We start from the raw sequence: 11,149 nt of genomic DNA, 5'->3' as shown, positions 1-11,149 counted from the left end.
CCTTCAGCAGGGGACTTCTCTACCCTCGGGGACGCTTGCGCCTCGCCACTTGTCTTCTTGGGGGAGGCAGCCTTACCTCCCCTACCAGCCTTGGGCTTCCGTCCTTTCCCCGTGGGCGGGTCCTGGCTGGTGGCAGCCTTCTTAATAAGCAAAGTAACCCTCCCCAACATCTTGGCTTCGGGATACTCTGCAAGAAACGTACAAAGCAAGGTTAACGAACCAACAAGAAATGAGAAAGAAGATAAGCGGAAGACAAGACAATCAGCAACATAAAAGTACAAGCAAGCCCGCCAGCAGGGAACAAGAAACAAGAAAAAGAAAAGTTTGAAAGGGACGACCATGCACGAGAAACGTGGATGGCCTTCCCCGAGCAAAACAAAACATCGCTTCCTGCTCCAGGAAGCTCCCGTACTCCTTGAAGTCCGGGAAGAACATGCTGAGAGAAGAAGGGTCAACCATGATGACACCTTCTGGCAGACTACCATCACTCAGACACCAGAGGAGCTCATCTACCCTATCATAGTACCTGTCGAAAGGTATCCTACGCGGATCTAGCCTAAGGAAACGAGGATCAAACCCCATCTGAGAGGTTTGGGAAACTTCAGACAGGCTGGGGGTGTGGATCAATCGAAAACTAGTCTTACCTCTCCCGGAGGAACTAGCCCCCGGAGCCCCTTCGTTAGGGTAAGCCGCGGCGTGGCGAGCCTCGATCTCCTCTCCCTCCGGCTGGGGGTCGGGGAACCTCTCCTCCCAACTAGGAGATAGAGTATTTTCGTCCCGAGCGGCTTGGGTGATCACCTTAGACAGCTCCAGGGCAATCTGCTCCCGGATGTCAGCCGACACCTGAGTCTGCCCCCTACCACTTACTGGCTCGATATTTTGGAAGGAGGCGAGTAACCCATACTCCCTCAACGATTCGGAGGTCACAAGTCCCTCCACTCTCAACTCTTCCTCGGAAAGCCCTTCGTAGAACTTGGACCTCCTTATCATCTCCGCGCAGCGAGGTGTCCGCGGAACGACTTCTGCAAAAATCAAATACAAGCGTTAGAGATCCTCCCAAAAGGCAAATCAAACACAAAGAAACAAAGTTGAAAAGGAAAAGAGGAAACACTTACCAGGGATTTTGAAATCCAAAGATAGAGCTGGCACCCTCTTCAGCGGGAAGCCAGTCGTCAGGAACCAGTATTCCCGGAGGTCTGGAACCCTCGCGGTATGACAAGTGGGGCACATCACATCCGGGTGCCTTTCTAGCCTGTAAAACCCCACCTTGTCTGAGTGACCCCTCATAGGCTGAGACTTCAACCCATAAAAGTACAGCACCTCCTCCGGGGTAGGAGCTTCCAGTCTCCGGGACTTGCAAAAGATGAACCACCCCGCTAAGAGCTTGTAACTGGGAGGAATTAACTGGAAGGGGGCAATCCCCGCCTTCACACAGAAATTGGCGAAGTAACTCCTTAGGGGCAAGTGCGCTCCGCACACTATGTGTGCCCAACTCCAGGCACCAAAGCCCTCGTGGCTCTGGCTAGCTGACTCGCCCAGCACCGACAGACGGTGCCACATCAGACCTGGGATGTTCTTCAGGCCTGCCTCAGAGGAATACAGCTCTAGCATGCCATAATTCCTGAAAAGGTTCGGTTTTTGGTCCATCTCCCAGATGGAACTATTGGAGGTTGGTGGGCTAGCCGCGACCGCTTTCGCTTTTCCTTTCCCCTTTCCACCAGCGACAGGAGAGCCCTTCTCTTGGGCAGAATCAGCCTCCCCCGCAGCAAGGAGTTGTTCCTTCGAGATGTTCGTCACTGGACAAAAGAAAAGAAAGAAGAAAACACTCTAAGCAGTCAGCACCCTTGTCATACCCTAGTGGTATCAAAGGCGTCGGGGAGACCCTCCTCGAAAACTGCTTGGAGAGGCTCCCACCGAGCTTACCGAGGGATTGGCACCATGCCACCCGAAGGACAGCAAGGAACCAGACTCAGACCCCGAGCCTAAGCCCACCAAAAGAAGTGTTTTTCCAGAGAAAGACACCCTAAAGGCGTTCATGCTTATGCCCTAAAACAGCAAAACACGGGACGACTTTCCAAACGCAAATCGCCAAAACATGCAGAAAAGGCTACTTATCGACTCACAATCAATCACATGCCTACCAAAGCCCTATTCACAAATGCACATAAGCAATAATGGTAGAAACCTCTACTCTAACAACTACCAACAACCTAAGGTTTGGGAGGAAAGAGCAAAGTAGAAATACTTACTGATGTTCGGGTAGTTGGAGGTTGAGGGAGTAACTGGATCACTGCACAGCACGGTCGCGAGAAGTAAAAGCTGCAAAGACGAACGGCGATTCAAACCAGGAACTTCGGGAATAAACCCACTGCCAAATCAAAAAGAAAAGTTTCCAGATACTTACCAAAAGAAATGGCAAGTTCGGGGGAACGTAAGCTGGGAAGCCTGAGAGTTCGAAGGTTTGGAAATCTGAAAATCCTAAAGATGGAGAATCTAAAAGCGTAAAGAGGAAGAAAGGTCCTTTCCCTCGTTTTTATAGCAGGGAAGAGGCCGTTTCGAATTCCTCAAGTGGACGGTCCCGATCTTCCCATTCCGTGTGCATCAGATCCAACGGCTGGAGAGGAAGCGACGATCCTATTTATGACTCCTCGGATGGGAATAAAGTATTTATTTCCCATCATTACACCACCTCGGGCCCGGAGTACCATTAAAAACCGTCAAATCATTAGTTAGATGACTGACGCACGCATACTCAACCAGTCGCCTCACGCACACGTCTTGGTCGCAGAACCATTCCCAGAATGACACGTGATCCTTGCCGCACTTGAGTACTTGATCTCAAACAGAAGAAATTCTCTTTCTTTTCCATACTAACACTCAGGCGGGAAAAAGGAACCCTTCCGGGAACACAGAAGGTGCCCCCTCGCCTAATCTAAGAAACCGATTGTACAAGCTCCCGGATCCCTCAAAGCTCCGTGACCTTGGGGGGTAAATGTTATCCAGATTTCCGGATAGCGTTTAGATTGATGGCCTCGGGGAAACAGAATTATCGATGTCTTTCACGATAGGTGACCAGAGCTCGCGGATATACAGAAAGGCTTCACCTCTCCCGCTTGGTGTCCGGATTACTCTTCCAAGCAAACACCATATGGAAACTCGTCAACTCTCCCGGAGCTCCCGAAGGAGTATCCATCGGGGAAGCTCCTTCCAGGAGAAGCTCTTCGAGTGGTCTCCGCGGAAGCAGTTCCGTGCCTTGCACGGAACAAAGCCAAACGGTCGAGTCCTGGAGGAGGCATATTTGGAATGATATCCACCTGACACAGGATCCCGCCTGACACGCCCGTCAGGTCAAAGCCGCACACATCCCAGCACGCCTAAGGGTACCTTTTCGCCTACTGTTCCGCTGACAACTTGGAAAAGACGGCTGACTTTGTGTGTTCCCCATACTTTCACGTAAATATACCCACATAGAGTCTTGTAGCCATGCTACTATAGTAATCGTATCCCTATTTATGGCTGGTGTAATTAAAACTCATGTACGTAGAGAAAAACCCTAATCCAAAACCCTAGCTATAAAGACCCCTTCATTTTACAAGAGGAGGGACGAACAAATGATATAGCAAAAACTCTACTAAAATCTCTCTAGCTTCATCTTCTTCAAGAGAACCCGAGAGAAACATTGTGAGCGTGTGAAGTTCTTATGCACCAGCCATCTTACTGTAATCTTTTCCAAGTATAATAACATCGACTCGTGGACTAGGGCTTGTTAACGTCTGAACCACGTAAAAACACTGTTTGTTTAGTTACATTTCAGTATTTCTACAGATCTTATCTTTTTATTATTCTGTTAGTTATTCGTTTCCGAAAAACTCGGTAAACACTTTGCATGACTATAGTGGGCCTAATCAATTAATAACAATTAATAAAACGAATGTTTAAATTCCTATCTTTTGGACATTGTATGGAAGATTGGGGGTCTTTGTAGTGGGAATGACATACTGGACCCAACCCTCCTCCATACAAGCCCAATTGTTAATGCTTATTTAACTGAGTTTGACTTAATTGTATAGGTTGATTATACTAGTTAAACCTAAATATTGATTAGCAACAAATTAATTCTAAATTAATTGAATTTGCTTCAATGTGACACTTTAGAATTAATAAGAAATTATAGGACTTTGATTTTAAAAATTTTAATCTGTTTAATTTTTTTTGGAAAACCATAGTCATTAATTTTCTAAAAATAAATAATAAAAATACTTTTTTTTTAAAATTTTATAATGAGCTTATTTTAAGATTTTTATTCGATCTCCACCGTTGGTTTAACATAGTCAATAGCTTAATGGGGCCTCGAGGCGCTTTGATTCATCCCTCTATGAAAGGTGTTCATTAGTTATTTTGACAATGTTAGATTTCGAAAGATAGATAATTATAGGTCAAATTCTACTAGACTTACCCCTACGCTGACTACTAGGACTAAATCTATGATTGTTGAAATCGTGGGTCTAGCTCATAAAATAAGAGATTTTGTTTTCTTATTTTGATCGAATAGTAGGTTGTTAATAGTGGTGTCCATTATGAAATGAGTTTACAACTCTATTTAACTAGTGGTATTTTTGACTCTCGCCCACCGGGACAAGGATATCATAGATTATTAAAAAACCTAAAGAAATAGAGATATGATTGTTTTTGATATTTTTTCTCATATCTTACATATTTTTGGTATATGTTGTGCTATTTCTTGAAATTTGTGTGAATAAAAGTTTTATTGAGCAAATGTGATTGATTTCTATTTTATTGATAATTTGTAGTTTTAAGTTAAGTAGTGTTTGTGTCTACTCCATCCTTTCTCAACTTTCGATGGAGAAACTCGCTAGAGAAAACTTCCTTAATTGGAAGCAAAACATCAACATAGATTTGATTGGTGACAACTCTGAATTCGTCATGATTGAGGAATCCCCAGAACGAGCATCGTGTCCGCATGTTCGTGATGGCACCGTCAATGCTCGTGATGGCACCATAAATGCTTGGATAGCACCGTCTCCGCACATATGTGATGACACTGTTGATGCTCGGATGGCACCGTGTCTGCACGTTCGTAATCAACTCAACTATGGTCCGACACAACTCATGAACGAGCATTACATTATTGAGCCTATCATGGGTGGACCTAGTAAAGGAGGAGAAAATAAGACTACTGATGTTGCTGCTGATCCAACTAAGACTGAAGCTAACCAAGCTTCGTCTTCGAAAGCTGGAAACAAGAGGAAAGGTGGACAAAACACCAACCCTAGGCCTGCAAAGACGAGTGCACAATCAAGTGCACAAACACCTAAGGGGAAGAACAAGAAAAACAAGAAAGATAAAGATAAATATTTTCATTGCAAAGAGAAGGGGCATTGGAAACAGCATTGCCCCAAGTTTCTAGCAGCTAAAAACAAAGGTAATGATTATAGTTCATTTATCTTAGAAACATGTGTTTTAGAGAATGAGAAATCCATTTGGATTATTGATTCTGGATCTACCAACCATGTTTGCAACTCTTTACAGCTTCTTGAATCGTGGGAGGAAGTGGATGAAGGTGACTTAAATCTTAGAGTTGGGAACGGAGCGTTCGTTAAGGTCCAAGCTAGAGGAACAACTCGTCTGAAGTTCGGAAATAAATACTTAATTTTAAAAGATGTATTTTTTATTCCAGATCTTAGTAGTTAGGTCGCAGAATATAAATACTTAATAATGATTTATTCAAAGTAGTTAAATCTAGGACCAATAAATGTCAAAAGACCGATAACGATAATATGATGTATTTATGGCACTTGAGACTAGGTCACATTGGCCATGATAGGATTCAAAGACTTACAAAGGATGGACCTTTGAGGGAACTCACCTTAAGTGAATTACCTATCTGTGAATCTTGTCTAAAAGGCAAACTGACCAAGCGTCCATTCTCTGCAAAGGGTGATAGGGCCAAAGAACCACTTGGTCTTGTGCATTCAGATGTTTATGGACCTTTGAATGTACAAGCCAGGGGAGGTTTTGAGTATTTCGTCACTTTCATTGACGATTACTCTAGATTCTCATGTCTTTACCTAATGCATAGGAAATCAGAAACATTTTCAAAGTTTCAGGAATTCCTAGCAATGGCTCAGAACCAATTAGGTAAAACGTTAAAGATCTGGCGATCTGATAGGGGTGGAGAATATTTGGATATGTAGTTCCAAGATCATTTAACTGAACTTGGAATTTTATCACAACTTACTGCCCCAGGTACTCCGCAACAAAATGGTGTAGCGGAACACCAGAACAGAACTTTATTGGAAATGGTTAGATGCATGCTTAGTTACTCAACTCTACCAACTTCGTTCTGGGGACATGCAATTGAAACCGCGAATGAAATTCTCAATGTCATGTCGTCTAAATCAATTCCCAAAACACCTTTAGAACGCTGGAATGGTCGTGAACCTAGTTTACGCCATTATAGAATTTGCAGGTGTCCTGCTCACGTCCTGAGGAAAAAGGAGGGAAAGATAGAACCGCGAACTAAAGTTGGCATGTTTGTAGGCTATCCTAAAGGTACTCGGGGTGGACTTTTCTATAGTCATTTAGAAAAGAAAGTGTTTACTTCTACGAATGCTACTTTTATGGAAAATGACTATGTCTAGAACTTTAAACCTCGCAGCAAAGTAGTTTTAGAGGAGATGGTTAAAGAAAAGTTGCAATCAATGTTCCATAGTCATCAACGCAAGTTGATGATGAAATTCCCACTCTTCATGTCCAATCGACGCAAGTCAATTCAAATGAAGAAAGTACCACTGTTCCTGATCAAACAGTCACGAAGCCTTGTTGTAGTGGGAGGGTTTCTAGGAACTCAGTTCGCTATGGTTTGGATGGTGAAACCAATATGGTTGTTGGTGACACTAGTGATGATGATCCATTGTCTTTCAAACAAGCATTGGCTAGCCCTAAAAAGGAACTATGGCTTGAAGCCATGAAACAGGAAATGTCTGAGATCTTGTGGAAGCACCTAGTGACTTTAGGGCCATTGGGTGCAAGTGGATCTAGAAGAAGAAATGAGGTGTTGATGGAAATATCGAGACTTATAAGGCTCGATTAGTGGCAAAGGGTTATATCCAAAGAGAAGGCGTGGACTATGAGGAAACTTTTAGTCCGGTAGCCATGCTCAAATCCATTCGCATCCTTCTATCCATAGCAGCCGCTCTCGACTATGAGATCTGCCAAATGGACATCAAGACAGCTTTTCTTAATGGAAAGCTTGATGAAGTCATTTATATGGATCAACCAGAAGGATTTAAAGTATCTAGACAAGAAGGAAAAGTTTTCAAGTTGAATAGGTCCATCTATGGACTTAAGCAAGCTTCTCATTCCTGGAATCTTAGGTTTGATGAAATAATCAAAACCTATGAATTTGAACAAAATATTGATGAGCCCTGTGTTTACCAACTGAAGGCAAATCAAATAGTGGTATTCCTGGTTCTTTATGTAGATGATATCTTACTCATTGGAAACAATGTTAAGAAATTATCAGATGTGAAGAATTGGCTGAGCACTCAATTCCAGATGAAGGATTTGGGTGAAGCGAGTTATGTTCTAGGTATTCAGATCATCAGGGATAGAAAGAACAGACTCTTAGCTCTATCTCAAGCAGCTTACATAGATAAAGTGCTTGAACGTTTCTCAATGACAAATTCCAAGAAAGGGCGTCTACCATTCCACCATGGAGTTCATCTTTCAAAGAAGCAGTCTCCCCAGACTCTTGAAGAGGAAGATGCAATGAGAAAAGATCCTTACGCATCTGAAGTTGGAAGTCTGATGTATGCCATGTTGTGTACTAGACCAGATATCTGCTATACAGCGGGAGTAGTGAGCAGGTATCTGTTGACCCTCGTTTTGGCCAACTGACACGTAGTCAAATATACGACAGGAAAATAGCATGATGCTTGAAAAGACAATCTAATGGAAAGTAAAGAACACCAAGAATTATAGTGGTTTGGCCCCAGTGATTGGTAATGACCTACGTCCACTTGATGCTATTATTAATGTTGAGCTTCAAAGGTGTGATCAAAGAACTAGGGTTCTTGAGTTTCACAAACCTTAGAAGAAGAAAAAATACAGACGATGGATAATAGCAATACAATTCTCTTTTTCTCAGATCAGAAAAGAGGATTCGAAAAAAGATCCCCCCTTGAGCTATTTCTTGTATATTTATAGGCTCAAGGAGAGTTACATGAGTCAGTCAATCATATCTTTCCTTAATAAATTGATATTAAAGTTAAAATGAAGAGATATTCTCGGATATCATTACAACTATACAAATTTATACATAAATAAACGGAGTATACGACCAGGCTGGTCATATATAAAACTTGAACCCCGCGTATGGAAGTATCTCTGGTCGATAGGCGAGCAGCATCTCTGCCACGTGTCGGCCACGTGTCAAAAATTCTTGCCACATCATCCACAATTGTTTTTTGGATAAACATTTGCCCCCCAAGTTTTTTATTGCGACCAGCAATAAGTAAACTTAGGGAACTGACCTTTCGAATACCTCACGAAATTTGTCAGAGTCACTCGTGCTTCCTCAAAAAAGGTGACCTAATCACGTCCAATCATGCCTTTTCGGTTCCCAAGTAACCCTTCTGACGGCTATTACACTTCCCCATGCCTTGAAAAAGGTAACTCATGATTACCCATTTTTATCACCTTTCAGCCATTATAAATAATCCCCAAATTTACCTTTTCACTTTTTACTTGCCATTTTCTTGCCAAGAACCCTCAAGAACTTCAACCCAGAGCTCAGAAACTTTGAAGATCATCCGTCGCTTGTTCTAAAGATCCTCTGTTCGCACGCCCAAAGTTGCTTCATTTCAGAACCTCCAATCTTCATCTAGGTAAATTTCTTCAACTTTCATGCTCTCTGACATGCCATGCATACTGTTACATGCCTGTTTTGAGTTCTGAAATTTTTCGTGTTCTTGGGTAGAAATGCATGAGGATTATGTGTATACCGATTGATGCTTGATAGGGTAGTGTAGTTTTTCTCTGTAGGAATTAGGAGCCAGTTTGATAGTCAAGATCGTAAGTTTAGGGAGTAAAATCGAAGTAAAAATTTGATTTTTAGGCTAGGTGAAAAACTAGGCTTTTCCCGCCCCTTCGGAGTCGAAAAAACTTTTACCAAAAAAAACTTTTTACTTCCGCTTTTCAATCTGTTTTTCAAACTGCTCGCATAGAACTTAGTGTTTCTATTAGAATGCTGCTGGTCGTATACGCGAGCAACGTTATTCCAACTTTCAACACAAGCTTTTAAGATGTGTGTCTTATCTCCTCCTTTCTCTATTCGCAGCTTTTATGCAAGATCCGTGGGGAGGAGAAAGACCCATTGACGACGACTTACTGGCTTAGCTGCTTGAGGACGAGGAGCAACCATCATTGCTGATATCTACATTCCATTTTCTCGTACCACTTTAAACACTCCATATGTCATTATTCAAAACATGGCTCGAGCTAAAACTACAGCCCAGAAAAAGAAAACTCCTAATCCTTCAAATCAGCCTGCTCCTCGAGCCAAAATTTCCTCGACCAGTGGTCGAGCTGAAAATATTCCTGACCCCAATATCCAAACACATGCTTAGCCCCGACATGCCATTCAACCAGATGTTGAGTGGTATTTAGTACCTGAGAGCCGAGTGACGATCAGGATGATCTCCAACTACATCAAGAAGTATGGTCTCACGGAGGTGACCTTAGTCCGGCCCAACCACGACCAACAGGCAAACTTGCCCGGAGGCGCCTTCAACACCTGGTCGAGATACCATATTGAGGCAGGGGCTACCTTGCCTCTTCATTCATTTTTCCAAGGGGTCTATTTTAGAGTCGCCCCTTTTCAAATAACTCCTAATGGGTATAGAATGCTTGCTGCACTCTATATCCTTTACAGCCACAAAAAATGGCCGGTGCAACCTCCTCATGAGGTTAACTACTTGTTTGACCTCAAGTCTAACCCCAACCAAGAAGGTATGGGGTTTTTTCATTTCTGTCATCAGGAAACTGGGCTCACCTTCCTGACTGACACCACCCATATATCGAATGTGGGGAGGTACTACCAGGAATACTTCCTCACGACCGACATGGTTGCGCACAATCTGGCCTTCACGCAAGGAGGCAAAACCTTCGTACCACTGGCTGTTGATATTTATTTAGTGTTTCCTCCACATTTTCTTAGACTTTTAATGCCTTTCAGGCCCATGGCTGCGACCAGACCCAACTCCAGACATGGAGTTGAGATCAGCCCTCTTGGCCAGTATGACTGACGTTGAAAAAAGTGTCAAACATCTGGTCACAGAGGCTAACCTTAGGCTGGTCGACCTTTTGGCCCCTCATCAGGACATGAGGGAGTCAACAGCGGGGAGTGCTACTGGCGGAGAGGTTCCTGAGCAGCACACAGCCGTGGAACAACCTCCTCCAAGGAGGGTCATTGGAGTAACAATTAGGGAACCTTCCAGCACCCCGTGGGCTGCTACTCCCCCTACCCCAAAGAAAAAAGGAAAAAAGAAGGCCATTGAACCTCCTGCTCCCATCGACGAGTCTTCCGATGAGAGCGGTACTGATCTTTCTTTTTTAGATAGTTTCCCAATTCCCTGTCATCTATTTGATGGGGAAGAAAACTTTAAGTATACTCCAATCTTAAGTTCAGATTTCTTCCAGGCAGTAAGTAGTTTAGTAAGTAATGTAGCGACCAGTAGTTGTAGCGCGGGTACTTTACTTATAATCTCTTCACTTTTATTTTTAGCCCCATACAAATACCTTATCTCACTGCTCGTGTTGTTTCCTTTTGTGCAGATATGGACTCTGAGAACGTGTTCGAGCATTATAAGGCTGCTGCCGCATCTTTTGGCAAGAAAAAGGATAGCAAGAGGGCCCGAGGGGAGAGCAGTAAAACTGCCTCAAAGAAGGCTCGAACCGATGACCCTCCAGCCACCGTCCCTTCGAAGGAGAACACACCACCGCCATCACCACTCGAGCAGCCAGCCTCAACCCCTCTGGTCGACCAAAATTCCAATCCTCCAACACCTGTCGACCAGCAGCCTACTTCTTAGGCCCCTAGCAGTCAGACGCGGCGTAATCAGCCTGA

This window comes from Humulus lupulus, chromosome 8 (genome assembly GCF_963169125.1).
Source record: "Humulus lupulus chromosome 8, drHumLupu1.1, whole genome shotgun sequence".
Taxonomy (NCBI): domain Eukaryota; kingdom Viridiplantae; phylum Streptophyta; class Magnoliopsida; order Rosales; family Cannabaceae; genus Humulus; species Humulus lupulus.
This window is presented reverse-complemented; position numbering follows the sequence as displayed.